The sequence below is a fragment of the Lithobates pipiens genome, unplaced genomic scaffold (assembly GCF_037356315.1).
Source record: "Lithobates pipiens isolate NorthernLeopardFrog02 unplaced genomic scaffold, aLitPip1_a1.2 Scaffold_16, whole genome shotgun sequence".
In the NCBI taxonomy this organism is placed as follows: domain Eukaryota; kingdom Metazoa; phylum Chordata; class Amphibia; order Anura; family Ranidae; genus Lithobates; species Lithobates pipiens.
In genome coordinates this window covers 509,035,825-509,048,249 of record NW_027507748.1, presented here as the reverse complement: position 1 = coordinate 509,048,249, position 12,425 = coordinate 509,035,825, and the positions used below count along the sequence as shown (strand labels likewise).

General features: G+C 40.6%; 1 protein-coding gene across 1 annotated transcript in view; it reads right to left on the bottom strand.

Moving 5' to 3' along the window:
* Positions 1–12,425, bottom strand: part of LOC143983438 (protocadherin-9-like) — a 1,708,725-nt gene that overhangs the window by 956,762 nt on the left and 739,538 nt on the right. The window lies entirely within an intron of this gene.

The window sequence follows — 12,425 nt, the reverse complement described above, 5'->3', positions numbered from 1 at the left end:
TGACACAACACATAGTACCGGAAGTGACGTTTCGGTGGAAGTTATACGGTGAGACACAGAGACACAGAGTATTAGATGCTGGGTCTGCTGTGACTATGATATGTGAGTTTTACATCACTTCATTATATGTGATTATCTAATGTGTTACATATGAGTGCAATATTTAAAGGTATTTAGGATATATATTGAAGTGTTCTTTTTTGTTTTATACATAAGGGAGTTCTGTAAATCACATATTTATCAGTGCAGGAGTACAACCCTGAGGGGTACATTGTCTTTGAGCCGAGCATGAGAGTGTGAGGCAATAATGTCGGTGAGTGCATACTCTATGGGGATTTGGTGACATGTTTTGCACACGTTGTGCTGTGGAGACTACCTATCAACATCAGTGATTTATTCTGGACTATTTCATGTACATATATATATACATGGATGTGTTCATTTTGGATTTTATTTTAATACATGCACTTATTTTTTCACTGGGTGCTATCTGTGAATTTATCTTTTTTATAGGGACACTGTTTACCTTATATACTGTATTTTGTTGGTAGATCTGTTTTTAAGATTGTCAATAGCTCCCAGAAAATATGCTGAAATAGGCAGGAGCAGGAACATTGTTATGTCTGTTATACAGTACAACTTTGTCTGCTATCTCCTAATGTAGGTTCAATTTAAAATGCCCCTTTTAGGCAATATTTCCTTTTAGTATGTATTCAAATCTATGTATAACAATTTTGTAATCATAATAACTAAATCATTAACATTTTGAAGCAAAACTCAACTTCATTGAGAAAACAAAATACACTCCAGAAATACACTTAAAAACTGAGAGAGGTCATATTAATAACTCACTCAAACTCAAAAAGTTGGGGGTGCTAAATGAAATGGCTTCCTGGAGATAATTAAAAGATCAGCCCTTGTGTTGCAGACTAATGGTAAAATTAGCTATCTAATATCTTGAGAAGAAAAAAAATATTTGGGTTTTTACTACTTACAGAAGAAAATGTTCAAACATATGCCATGGCCAAAATCATTTAAAGAAAGCAACATTTAGGACTACTTTCACATTGCAGCACCTGACCATTTTAGCGACTCTTTTTAACTGCCAGTGAGGTGCTTTTAACCCCTGCTAGCAGCCGAAGAAGGGGTTACAAACTCTGTGTTTCGGTGCTTCTGAATCCCTTTTCCTATGCTTTGGAAGCACTGCCCATTCCTTTCAATGGGTAGGGCTGTATACAGCCCTTCGAAACTGTCCCAAAGATGTTGCTTGCAGCACGTTTCCTAGAGTCCCACAAGCGCACCACCCCATTGTGAAAAGTCACACTGAAATTAATGGGAGGTGGTTATCAGGTATTATTTTGAGGCTATTTCTAGCACTAAAACACATGAAAACTGCCTCAGAGGCAAAGTAGCCTAAATGTTTTTGTAATTTTAAGAAGCCCTCGTTTTCAATAACATAGAATTAGAACACTTATTGTTAATAAGAAAAATACAGTACAGTATACAAGAAGGCCAGTAGGGTGGCCTGAATTTATGGGAGGAGTTTGGGGGTTTAAGCAGACCACTCACCTGTGGTCCTTGTTGGTTCTGGTGCTGAGATCCCCTGAGGAAGACACGTGATTGCCATGTGTCGTTGCGTGTTTGGGAGGGGCCAGGATGGTGGAGGAGACTGTCACTTTCTCTCTGATCTTGCTGCTGATTTACACAAGCCTGCAAACCATTTGTAGAGGATTTTAACATTGTATGTCTTATACACCCTTGTGTGCTGCAAGCACACATAAAGTGTGAGTACCTGATGTTTAACTACAATAAATTTCTATATTTAAACGATAATGCTCTGGCCTCTTTTGTATGTTAAATTGGGGATACCATCTTTGGATTACACCTGGGGGAGCCTGTAAATCCTACTACTTAGAGCCCAGAGGTGATTCAGCTGCTGTTGTGGACCAAATGTAATTGTGGGGTCACACAATTGGAGGTGAGCACAGTTACACGGGGTGGGGGCCGTGTGTGAAGTCACGGTTAATATTATTTGGATCATCATCATTGAGTCCCTTTATGGGACATTATATTATATATTATCATATATATATATATATATATATATATATATATATATATATATATATATATATATATATATATATATATATATTTTTTTTTTTTTTTTTTTTTTTTTTGTTTTTTGATGTTTACTAATATTTTTATATCTATTTTACTGGGTACATGCTTCTATATATAGAAAAGCCGCTGCTCAAACCTGCCTGTAAAAAAGTAATTGCCCCCTCCCATGCTAAATCATGAGTGAACTGTGATTAAACAAAGCTTGGAAAGCTGAGTTAAATTTCATTTGCCACACCCAGGCCTGATTACTGCCAGACCTGTTGAATCAAGAAATCACTTAAAGAGGGATTCCACCAAAAGCTATAAATACTACAGCTGCTGACTTTTAATAAATGGACACTCACCTGTCCCGGGTTCCAGCGATGCCGGCAGCCGAGGCCAATCGATCGCTCGGCTCTCGGCTGCTGTAGTCACCATTCTAGGTGAGGGAATCAGGAAGTGAAGAGAATCGGCTTCACTTCCCGGTTCCCTACTGCGCATGCGCGAGCCGGGCCACGCAATAGGAAATCTCCGCGCTGTCACTGGGACCCATGTGTGTCCCAGCAGACAGCGCGGCAGGGCAGGAAATGGCGTAGACTCCCACGGGAGTCTATGCCCGGAAGTGGGTGAAAATACCTGTCTTTGACAGGTATCTCCACCCCCCTCCCCCCTGAAAGATGTCAATTGTGACACCGGAGGGGGGAGGGATCCGATCAGCGGAGGTTCCACTTTAGGGTGGAATCCCACTTTAAATAGAAGCTGTCTGACAAAGTGATGCACACTAAAGCCTCATACACATGATCAAGTTTTTCCGACAGGAAATGGGTGATGACAGGCTGTTGGCAGAAAATCCGACTGTTTGTATGCTCCATCAGACAATTGCTGGCGGATTTTCCTCAGACAAATGTTGGATAGCAGGCTTTAAAATTTTCAGCGGACAAATATCTGTTGTCGGATTTTCTGAGCGTGTGTACACAAGTCCGTCGGACTAAAGTCCAAAGTGCAAACAAGCATGCTCTGAAGCAAGTCTTGTAATCTAGCGTTAGTAATGCAGAATTAACATTTGTGACGTGGCAAATTAGGAAATCTCTAAATGCAGCACTCATTCTGTTCTTTAATGGGATAATAATGAAGCTGCTTTGCTGGTGATACTGATGGAGTTATTGCAAACACATTTTCAAAGGCTTTTTTTTCTCCTAATATCAAGAATAATATTATTATGTTTCTTTTTTGGGCAAGTTACCACAACACCATTATCCTATAGTTTTTTTAAGATCAAAAATACATCTATGTTGGTGTCCCTTGTCAATTTAACATTGTATTTTTTAAATGTAACTGCCAACTCCTAAACTGTCATTTGAAGTAAAACACATAGCCAAGTATCGTTCTCCACAATTTTTTTTATTGTGCATTAAAAAAATGAAACAAATACATTTAGACATGCTATCTGCCAATAGAACTTTACCAAAAAGTGCATTCTATGCATTCAAAAATATAGAAAATATACAAAATCAAATCATTATTCAACCAAAAAATAAAATAAAATCCTCATGCATATGTCCTACCTGCTTCTTAATATAGGGGGTCAGGAATGCCAAAAGTTGATGAAAGCAGGGGTCCATCATCCGGAGATAATTCTGAAAATCATCTGGATCCCGCAGCAAAGGCATATTACATAATTGGTCATGATTAATAAAGCAATCAATTTTTGGTCCAAGAATCCTCCTCCTCCTGTCCCTGGACTGGACTTGGGTCAAAGCAGTAACTCCAAGGCCAATAATAAATAACACGTTATCTCCTCCAATTCTGCAACATGGCAGGTTGACAAAGGGCAATCCAAAAATTAAATGAAAAATGCAAACTGAAAAGTGCAAAATGAAAAGTGCAAATCAACACTCACCAAACTTCTACTAACCTGAAATTAGCAGAAGGAGCACAAAGAGACAATTGAACTTCCTCTTTTTTGGCTCATAGAACTTCTAGTACATCGCTACATTCGTGTTTATTGGCCGACAATTTTGTACCGTTTGTATGCAAGACAAAATCCAGGCATACGCCTACGGACAAAAGTCCAAGGTTTTGTCTGCAAAAAAAATCTGATCGTGTGTACGGGGCTTTATAGATCATAAAATGCCACACATCATGCCACAATCTAAAACAATTCAAGAACAGATTAGAAACAAACATGTATTGGTCTAAGAAGGGTTTCAAAGACATTTCTAATGCCCCGTACACACGATCAGACTTTCCTTTGTTGTCAGAAAATTTGAGAACCTGTCTCAAACATTTGTGTGTGGAAATTCCAACTGTAAATGTTCGATTTTGCATACACACGGTCTGACTTTCAGATCATGTGTACAGGGGAATAAGACTTTGGCACACCAGTGAACCACAGGGAGAGCCATTATCCACAAATGGAGATAACTTGGAACAGTGGGGGACCTTCCCAGGAGTAGTCGGCCTACAAAAATGACTCCAAGAGCATGAGGATGACTCATCCAGGAGGTCATAAAATAATCCAAAACAAAATCAAAAGAACTGCAGGCCTCACTTGCCCTAGGTAAGATCAGTATTCATGGTTCAACACTAAGAATGAGACTGCGCAAAAATGGCATCCATGCGAGAGTTCCAAGGCCAAAGACACTGCTGACCAAAAAGAACACAAAGGCTCATCTCACATTTACCAAAAAAACTGTTTGATTATCCCCAAGACTTTTAGGCAAATATTCTGTGCACTGATGAGGCAAAAATTTAACTTTTTGGAAGGTGTGCATCCCATTATATCTGACAGAAAACCAATACAGCAATTCATAACAAGAACATCATACCAACTGTCAGACATGGTGGTGGTAGCGTGATGTACTGGGGCTGCTTTGCAGCTTCAGGACCTGGGTGACTTACTATAATGTCTGGCCATCAGTTTGTGACCTCAAGCTCAAGTGCACTTGGGTTATGCAGCAGAACAATGAAAACCCTCCAATGTGGCTGAATTAAAACAATTCTGCAAAGAAGGATAGGCCAAAATTGCTCCACAGCAATGTGAAAGGCTCATTGCCAGTTATCGCAGTTGTTGCCGCCAAGGGTGGCACAACCAGTTATTAGGTTTAGGGGGCAATTAATTTTTCATATAAAGCCAGGCAAATTTGGACAGTTTTTTTTTTTTGCCTTAATAAATTAAACCATCATTTAACTGCGTTTTGTATTTACTCAGGTTATCTTTGTGTAATAATTACATTTTTGATGATCTGATTCATTTAAGTGTGGCAAATATGCAAAAAGAATAAATAAATTCAGAAAGTGGGCAAATGCTTTTTAACACAACTGTATATACCACTATACTACACTACTGTGTAGTATATATATATATATATATATATATATTGTGCGGTCAACGGGCTTTGACTACAAATCCAGGTGTATATATATATATATATATATATATATATATATATATACATTTTATAGCTAATCAGCATATTTCTGATAACTCTTTGTTTCAGAATGATAAACCGGTAATAACTATGTTCTAAACTCACAAGACCCTTTTATTGATTATCTTTTTAATTACCTTGCAATTTAAATGCATTAGAATGTTTTACTCTGTATAAGAAACTGTCACAAAATCACAAAGTCAGATTCTAAATGTCTGGTATACACTACTAGTTTTTTTTTTTTGTTCAACCCAGCAGGGTTGAATGAAAAGAAAGTTGACAGCTGAGTAGGTGCCACTGTACTAACTATGCAATGTTAGTACATCAATTTCCCCTTCTTTGCTATTGTGGTCTGATGGGGGGATTGCACCCCATCCAGAATACTCCAGTCAGCACTCTCAGCTATTGATTGCTGATCGGGAGCTGATCGGCAGACATTTTTCAGTCATGCCCTTTTAAAAGAAACCACCCAGCTTCTGTCGGACTGAGTTCAGTACATCCTTGCAAGCTGTTATGTGAAAACGCAAGCTCCTCCCCGCTATCCCGGTAGTGATGCCCCGGAAGTGACGCCGATCCCCGCCAGCGCTGGTGCCTAGTGGTTGCGCTCCACGACCATCAGAAACATTGTATCCAGCGGTGTTTCCGGGCCTGGGACCATCTACATCATCTATCCCTCTGCCAGATTTACAGCTGATGGCCTATCCTCTCTGACTAATTTAAATGTACCTTTTTACTGTACTTAGAAGGCGCCGTTTCTCTTCCATTTGTAATTTTCAGAGCACATTTTACATTTCTACTTAGAACTGGCAGCCCCCTATGGACAGTTTCTTTTTAATTATTTTAACTATTTTAATTATTTTACCTTATACTTCATGGACATTACTGACTGTAACAGCCCATTGTGGTCATTAATACTATGTATACTCTATGTTCATTCCCATTCAGCACTATATGAGTTTGTTTACTAGTCATATTCAGAGTGTGTCGTATTTTTTTTTGTTTTTTTTGTTTTTAGAAAAGAAAAAATGGGGGGGCGTGGCCGGCCAGCGGAGCGGATGGACGTGTAGGAGAGAAGCTCCGCAGCTATCTGAGCAGTGAAGGCAAATTACAGCGGCGGTAACCCTCGTTTTCGGCTACAAAACATACCAGCTCCTGCGGGCAACATCCCTGATGCCATCCAAAAAGAGAAAAGGACTTTCTAAACCGGGCAAAATGCTGGACTTTTTCGCCCATCAGCGCCAGATCCAGGCCCAAGATGGCGGCCGCGCACGAGGCCTTCGGCCACAGCAGGAGCGGACGGATGAGTGCATAGAGCACAGCAGGCAACAAGCAGCGGTCCCGCATGATCTCTCGGTTCCCACCTCTGCATCTTCAAGCCCAGCAAAAAGCAGGCAGAGAACGGATGCTCATTTGAATGACACAGAGGAGGTGAGTGATTTTAATTCCTCAATGGATGATACTAGGGAATTGCAGGACTCTATCACCGATTTCCCCACACTAAATCAGCCAGTAATGGACACCACTTTAAAGGACATGTTGGTGTCCTTAAGATCCACCCTGCACGCAGACATTCTGTCTATCACTCAACAATTTAAAACAGAAGTGCATGCAGTTAATGACAGAGTGTCCCATGTGGAAGTGAAAATGGGGGAATTTGCTGAAACATTTAACGAACTGGTAGATGCCCATAACGATAGAGAAGAGGATATGGCGGCTATTAAAGCAAAATTGGCGGACCTCGAGGACCGCTCGAGGCGTAATAATATTAGAATCCGCGGGATACCTGAGTCCATCCAACCGCAGGAGCTGAGAGCATACTTTATTAAGCTAATGAAAATAGCCATCCCAGAGCTAACTGAGGAGGAGTTAATAGTGGATCGGATCCACAGACTGCCGAGGCCTAAAAGTGTCCCAGCGCACTTGCCAAGAGATACGATAGTAAGGATCCACTTCTATCATATTAAAGAGAAGTTTGTCAGAGCGACCAGACGGAGGGAGGAATTGTCCACGGAGCTCAAAGATTTATCTTTCTTTGCTGACCTTTCGGCTTACACAATGCAGCAACGACGGCAGCTAGTCACCATAACGAAACCCTTAAATAACCATAAAATTCCCTACAGGTGGCTGTATCCGGCTAAGTTGCTTATCACATATGATGGGAAGTCGCAAGTAGTGACCAAAGTCGCAGAGGGCATCCGACTCCTCGAAGAATGGCAAATTCTGCTTCCACCGCGTACAGACCCGAATAAATCGAGATCTCCTCTATCTACGCGCTCAAGTTCGGATGCTGAAACGGGTTGAATCTCAATATGGTTGACTATACGAAATTCGCCTTCACGCCCAGCTAGCTGGCTTACAGGTTTATATTTTTCTTCATTTGTTGTTTGATCTATTTTTGATAGAACATGTTCCTTCATTCTTGCTAACTGTTGGTTATATTTCAACCCGCATATAACCCCCTAGTCTTAGCGGAATATTTTCTGCACAGATTCCTTAGTGAATCGCTACCTTTTTACTGTTTTTTTTTCTGCTTTTTTTTTTTTTTTTTTTTTTTTTTCTGTAGTCGCATAATTAGCAACTACTCTTTCCTTGTTCCAGAACTTTATTTTTCTTCAATTAACCTACCGAGGGTGCAACTGTGAGTTTTTTTTTATTTTTTTTCGTCAAGACAGAGTTGATAATACATTATGGCCTTTACAGTCTCATCGCTCAATGTCAAGGGGCTTAACAGTCCCTACAAACGCCAAATGGCGTGGAAGGAAGCAGCCAGATTACGATGTGATATTGTTTGCTTTCAGGAATCACACTTTATGTCGGGGAAACATCCTTCATTCCAGAACCGCAAATTTCCACAAGTGTTTTTGGCCAACGGCCCCAAGAAAAAAGCAGGAGTAATTATCGCGGTTAAGAACACCATCCCTTTCAGTCTCATAGACTCATATATGGATCAATCGGGTCGGTACATTATTCTTATTTGTGAAATTGCTCAAGTTATTTATACCTTGGTGAATGTGTACCTCCCGAACTCTAATCAACAAAATTTCTTACAAAAGATTTTGAAAAAAGTGTCAAGTATGAAAAGGGGTCATGTTTTATTATGTGGGGATTTTAACTCCATTATGCATAGTGAATTAGACGTATCTAACCCACGTATACGTAAATCCCGCAGGCCTACTTTAGCAAAATTATTTTCTACGGCTGACCTTTATGATGTTTGGAGGTGTCAGCATGCCTCAGAAAGGGATTATACTTTCTTTTCAAATGTGCATCATTCATATTCTCGTATTGACAGATTTCATGTTGATAAATTCCTGTTACAGAAGATTGTTAAATCGGATATTCATGCCATAACGTGGTCAGACCATGCGCCTGTTTCGATTAGGGTAGAGGGGAAAGGCGCCGTTACAAGAGCAAACAGGTGGCGCAATGATGTGTCCATCATTTCCCAGCCTGAGAATACAAAATACCTACAGTCTGCTATGTCAGAATTTTTCGAGATTAATGCTCAGTCGGTGTCGGACCCCTTTACCCTCTGGAATACACACAAGGTGTATATGAGAGGCTTATTAATCCAGTTAACTACGAAGGTTAAGAGGCAAAGGGCGGAGCGGCTTAATGGCCTATTTGCAAAGATAGAAAAATTGGAATCCACAAATAAACAACAAACCACACAAAAACTAAGGGAAGATCTATTTGTTGCTCGACAAGAACTGAGAGCTATGCTGGTCTCACAGCAGGAGAACCGCCTTCGTTCCATTAAAGCTCATAGCTATAGATATAGCAACAAGGCGGGGAAACTGCTGGCGGGCCAGCTTAGGGAACGGATCACGCAACAAAGGATCAGGTCCATGATTAATCCTATTACGAAACGGGAAGTGTGTAACCCCAAAGAGATTGCGGACGCCTTTAGCGACTATTATGAGTCCCTGTATAATCTTCAAAATGACCCAGAAACATTTCAACCTACCGACCGGTCGATTTCCGATTTCCTAAACTCGGTCAACCTTCCAACTATTTCTCAAGGTGACTTGGAGGCGCTGAACTCGCCTTGCACAGTCACGGAAATCCAAAAAATTATCCACAGTATGCCTCACAATAAAGCGCCGGGTCCGGATGGCTATTCATCCGAGTATTATCAATTGTTTCAAGATGTTCTCTCTCCTTATATGCAACGGTTCTTTGATGCCGCGATGTCCAGTGCCTCTTTTCCAAATGAGATGCTTACGGCATCTATTATTACTTTGCCGAAGGCGGGTAAGGACCCAACACTACCACAGAGTTACAGGCCAATATCGTTATTAAATGTTGACATCAAAGTGTATGCAAAACTGATTGCTAGTAGACTAGCAGGTTTATTGCCAGGACTTGTTAATCATGATCAGGTAGGCTTTGTATTGGGGCGGCAGGCCAACGACGCGACTAGGAGATTGATTAACCTGATATACTCTGCTGAGAAATCGGGAAGGCCTTCTCTGCTCCTATCATTGGATGCAGAGAAGGCCTTCGATAGAATCCATTGGGGTTACTTGACTAGAGTTCTACAAAAATTTGGGCTGGTGGGGCAAATCCTCCGGGCAATTTTGGCTCTTTATTCTTCTCCATCTGCGTATGTGTATTCTGAAGGGATGTTCTCTAAGCATTTTCATATAACAAACGGCACCAGACAAGGCTGCCCGCTATCGCCCATTATCTTTGCATTAGTGATGGAACCCTTCGCCGAAAATATTAGACGTCAGCTAGATGTACTAGGCATCCACTCCCAGCATAAGCAGCATAAAATATCACTTTTTGCGGATGATGTCATTCTGACACTTTCTGACCCCCTTAAATCTATTGTGGCAGCGCATGATATTATAGTGAAGTTCGGAAAGGCCTCCTATTATAAAATAAATGAAAATAAGTCCTGTGTCCTAGGCATCAATATAGACGATCATATTAAAGCACAAATCCAAGGAGTTCTTCCGTATCCGTGGGCCCGAGACTCTATAAAATACCTGGGTACTAATCTAACACCCTCTGCAGCGCAGTTGTTTCAGGCAAATTTTCCACCTTTGTTAGAGTTGCTCCAATCAGACATAAATAGAATCAAAAAGCACTATATTTCGTGGCATGGGCGATTAGCGGCATATAAAATGTTATTACTTCCTAAATTGACATACCTCTTTAGAGCACTCCCCATCCATATACCCGCCCAATTTTTTAAAGCTGCTCAGAGACAAATGCTAGAATTTATTTGGGAAGGGAAGAGAGCTAGGTTCTCTACTAGTGTGCAAAGTAAGAAAAAACAGGTGGGAGGTCTGGGAATACCTGTTATCAGGGACTATGCCACAGCTGCGGTTCTGGATCAGCTTCAGGGATGGTTTTCCGCCCTGGAGCCGAAACCTTGGTGTCAATTAGAACAGGCATGGATATATCCTAGGTCGCTCCGATCCCTCCTAATCGCATATAACGTAGAGCAATCCCACATTAATTATGACCATCCCACCATTAAAACTTCTCTTCTAGCGTGGAAGGATCTACTCTCCTCATATGGGTCCTCAGAAACGTTTACGTATGTACCCATCCCAATAGAATCTCTTTATTGGTTGATTCCGAATCTGTCTTTGGCCACTTGGCTAAAAAGCGGAGTGTCCATGGTTCTTGATTTACTGGAGGGAAATAGCATGGTGGCCTTCCAGGCTCTTCAGAACAGGTTTGGTATACCTAATTCCGAATTTCTGACATATTGTCAGATTCGGTCTTGGCTCCTAAAACAGAAATTGCCCGGTACTAAGGTTATAACATTGGTATGGGACTTCCTGAATTCACCCAAACACAAATCTAAAGGGATATCGCTAATGTATGATTTACTTAACGCAAAGTCTTCTTTCTGCCGGTTTGGCCATTTGGACAGGTGGGAAAGAGACCTGGGTCGGAAGTTCACTGAACAGCAATGGTTATTGGCTTTTAAACACAATACTAGTTTTTCGAGATGCTCAAATTATGAGGAGCTGGCTGCGAAGATAACGGCTAGATGGCATTTCACTCCCTATATTACTGCTAAATTCTCCAACGAGCAGTCTACCGAGTGTTGGAGGGGGTGTGGTCAAGTGGGGACGTTACTCCACATGTGGTGGAAGTGCCCACACCTACGGAGTTTTTGGAACGAAGTATTTAAACTGATTGCCCGGGTTACAGGCGTTGTTCTTAAACCTTCCCCAGACAAAGCATTATTAAGTATTGGTATGTTAGACTATCCTGCACCCATGAGAACAATAGCTATGCATGTGATCTTCGCGGCCAGGTCCTTGATAGTATATAAATGGAAATCAAAGGAGATCCCAAATGTTTCAGAACTGATTTTAAAAGTGAATATCATTTCAGAATATGAGAAAATCTTAGCATTCAAGGACGGATCCAGAAAGAAGTATTTAAATAATTGGTCTGCTTGGAATGTCTCTTTAGGGAGCCGGGTTATGAAACACCCGGTCCCTTGATATCCTGTCTTATTTTTGCATCACTTTAGTACTCTCGAACCCATACTTTAGAGATTCATATCTTGCACCCCAACCTTTCACCCTTTGCTATTTCTTTTCTTTTCTTACCTTTTTCGTATTTCTTTCCAATTCTCTAATTCCCCTTCTTTTATATATTAGTTCTGAAATTCTTCCAATGTAGAAGAATTTAAAGTTGTTCCTCAACAATCAGGGTCAGTTAATGCTTTTTTTTTTTTTTCTTTCTTTTTTTTTGATGTGGTATAATAGTCATATTTCGTTATATCTGACTATTGTGGTGGTTCTGTAGTAATACGTTTTATGTTTGTAACAAGTTTTGGACAAGGATATGCTCAGATTGTACCCTTCTATGTAACAATTCTCAAAGCATTGTAACCCGGATTGACTCTGTATGTGT